We start from the raw sequence: 3,939 nt of genomic DNA, 5'->3' as shown, positions 1-3,939 counted from the left end.
CCCCTGGAGTACACAATGAAGTATTACTCACTCGTAAAGAAGCATGAATTTCAATCAGATGTAGGAAAATGAAGGATAATAATGTTATATGAAAGAAGTCAAACATATAATGTTAAATATTGCATGGCTTCCTTAAGATAAGAAACCCAAAATATAAATAAAAATAAAGGAGAGATGGTAGAAAAGAGGGGAGGCAGACATTTTGGAGATGAGTAAGGGGATAAAGAAAAGGGGAAGGGAATATATGATCATGTTTGACTGATGCAATTGTTATATGTCACACATACATCGATGTTTTAAAAAGAGTCAAGCAAGTGCAAGAGGCAAAGGTTGCAATAAGGGTCAAGGAAGGAGACATGTTCATTTATAGAAAAGCAGCCACTTTCTTCTATCATTTATACTCTAGAGAGATTTACTGTGATCAGAGAAGATGTCAAGGTTGAGATGTTGTGAGAGATGTGAAGAAAGGGATTAAAATACAAATAAGGCCAAGAAAGGGCTCTAGTGCCTTCTGATGAATTTATTCTGAAGACAGTTGGGAGTAGCAGAAAGAGACTGTCATATCCCTCAGAAGAAAATGTACAAGATGTGCACAGTGGGGATCAGAAGGAATGAGGCAGAGATTGGGGAGCTAGTTACAGAACTATTGCTAGGCTTCAGGAGAGAGATTGCTGAAATCTGAACTACAATTAAGGTTGTAGGAATGAAGAATATTGGAAAGATCATTAGGGCCTTCTTTGATAAAGGACAGCATTAAAGAAATTAGACTCTGTGGATTTTCTAGCTATGTACTTGGGCAATAAAACTTAATTGTGAATTTCTGTAATGTCTACTGTTGTGTTATTGTAATAGTCAAAGCATAAAGAAGGAGGAAAACAGAGATCGATTTATAATCCCACCTCCCACTGTAACATACCGTTGGGTATTCTTTCTCTATTTTTTTTTTTCAAAATCAAGATCAAGATCTATACATATGTTCTGCAATTTACCTAAGGAAAGCCAATCTTTTTTATTTTAATAAACTTTAAAACTACAACTAATTTAATAAAAAATAAATGCATAACCATCAATTATTTTGTTATAAAGTTTCAGGTACTTTCTTTGAATGGAATAAAACACATGTATAGCCTTACTTTTTTTGCCCTCTAAATACCACTTCTCCTTCCTAAACATTATCATAGATGCAATATGTATTTGTATGTTTTGTGCATTTTAGCTGTGATTAATATATAGCACACTTTATGTATGTATTTTGCTAGCATGAAAGGCAAGTTGACTCTGCAAAGCATTGTAGAGTAATAGCTAAAGCTTGGACTCACAAATCACCCTGCCTGCATTTAAAGCCTTTATATTATTTACTAGTTGTATAACTCTGAGCAAATTGATCTCCTTTTTGCCTATTCCTGTTATCTGTGAAATGTATTTCTGACTTATGATGATGATGAAGTTAATGCACTCAAAGACACTAGAACAGAACCTGACATATAATAATCCTTCAAAGGAAGCTAGTTAATCTTCCTAACAGTATTTTTAATTCTTTACCTTTTAAAAATTTTCCATCGTGTTGTTACATATTTTACCATGCATGCCATTTTGATGGGCATTTAGATGGTTTCCAGGATTTTACTACTGCCAGTAAAGCTGCAGTGAACATTCTTATGTTTCTCTTTGTGCAAAATGTCTGAAAATATCTCTAGGACATATTCCAGCAAAGATATTTCTGAGTCACTGGGCATGAATCTCCCATTTTGCTGAATTCTTTCTAGTCTGGTTTTACTCTCCCATTCCCACTTTCCCTTATCCTCAGATCTTTATCAATATTTTGTATTTTCTAACTACTTCTTTTCCTCATATCCTTCTCAACATTTTGCATTGTCTATCTCATTTTTCACAATTGGATCATGAAAAACAATGTATCATTTTGTTCTAATTTATGCTTTACCAGTGAGGTTGAATGAATTATAATTGACAACTGAGATGTCCTCTTTGTGATATGATTATTCATTTTCTTTTTGCTTTTTTCTCATTATTTGCTTTTATTTCTCAATTTATAGAATTTCTTTATATATTCTGTGTCATATTTTAGTTTATAAAAGTTGCAAATATATTCTCCTTTTTATTTGCAGTAGCAAATAAAGTCTATTGTGTGACTTTTAAATTTATCTTTTAACATTTGTTTTGTTGTGCACAAGATTTTAATGTTAGTGTAAGTTGACCATTTCTTTCAATTTATGGTTTAAGAATGTTTTTTCTAAACCAAAGGTCTCATTTGTCTCTATTTTATTCTAAAAGTGTTAAATGGATTATTTTATGAACTTGGAATTTTGGTCCATCCAGAATATATTTGTGGGTATAGTGTAAGACAGAAGATGTAACAGCCTACACTGTTTAACTGTAAAGCCACTTTTGTTAGGTACTGAGGTTACATTTAAGTTTAATTCTGGTCTTCTCTTTCTATTCCACCAATTTAATCATCTATCATGACTTCTTGTTTTAATTAAACTTTCATTATGCATAAGATTCTAATAAGATTACTGACATTTAGAAATGGGAAGAAAGGAGCTAAAGGTGTAGAGAAGGTGGGATGGGTAGGGGAAGAGTAAAAAGGGAAAGGAAAAAAATGTGAGAGGATGAAAATAAAGTGTTTGTAGATGGGGAGGGGAGGAGGGGGTGAAGGGAGGGCAGAGGTAAGGGGAAAAAATGAGAATCAAGACTTGTCATGTAGAGGTACAGGATCCCAACAATGTGGGAGAAAGGAACCCTTTTCTTCATTGTTGATGGGAGTGCAGACTGGTGAGACCACTGTGGAAATCAATATGGAGATAGCTTTAAAAATTAGCGTTGGAGGTCCCATTTGACCCAGCTATTCCTCTGCTGGGTATCTTCCCAAAAGAATTAAAAAATCATACCATGGTGATATACACACAGCCACATTTATATTTACACAGTTTGTAATAGCTAAAACTTGGAAACAGCCCAATTGCCCATCAACTGGAAACTGGAATAAGTAGATGTGTTTTTTCTATAAAATGGAGTACTGCTCAGCCATGAAGAATGAGAAACTGGAGACATTTGTAGCTAATTGGATGCACATGGAGGCCATACTCCTAAGTGAAATAAATAGGACACATGTGTAAATACCCAATAGTTTCTCTGGTGTGAAAACCTAAAAATGTAAATAAGGATCAAAATGTATAATTGGTATTGTGAAATAGGAAGAAAGGAGTAAGGGAGGTTGGAGAGGTAGGGGAAAGGAAAAAAGGGAAAAGAAAAAATATGAGAAAAGGAAAAACATGGAAACAAAGTCTTTGTAAATAGAGAAGTGTGAAGGGGGTGAAGGGTGGCCTGGGGAATGGGGAAAAATGACCAAGATACATCATGTAAAAGTGCACCCTCAGGATGAATGTAACTGTATTGTATACCTAAATATACCAGTAAACAATGGAAAAATTAAAAAGAAGAGAAAGAAAGACACAAGAAAGGTAAGGAAATGATCATGCCAGCTGAAGCAGAATGCCCAGAAAAGTGTCACTTATATTTGACAATGTGGAAACTGGTGGTTATTTACAGAGTAATGTTGTAAGCTAGTAGAATCCAAGTTGTGATGAATCGCCAAGTGAGTGAGAGGGTATTGTGACAACGAGTAGACAATTCAATTGAGAAAACAATATTTGAATGTCATTCAAAAATCATGAAGAGACAAAGATGGCAGGGGAATGATGTAGAATGTGAGAGACAAAAAGAGCATTCTGACATGAAGTTCTTATCATGTAACTCATATGAGCTTGATTCAGTATGTCTCACTGTCTCACGCACATCCTTTCTTCCAACTCCATAAACCTGCTACCATAACTATCTCAAATTCCCACAAACTCTTCCTATTCTGACTAGTATGCACAGAATGATGGCCAAGGAATGCTTGGTGACTCAACCTCTTCC

This window comes from Fukomys damarensis, unplaced genomic scaffold (assembly GCF_012274545.1).
Source record: "Fukomys damarensis isolate Sample0158 unplaced genomic scaffold, DMR_v1.0_HiC HiC_scaffold_5, whole genome shotgun sequence".
Taxonomy (NCBI): Eukaryota; Metazoa; Chordata; class Mammalia; order Rodentia; family Bathyergidae; genus Fukomys; species Fukomys damarensis.
This window is presented reverse-complemented; position numbering follows the sequence as displayed.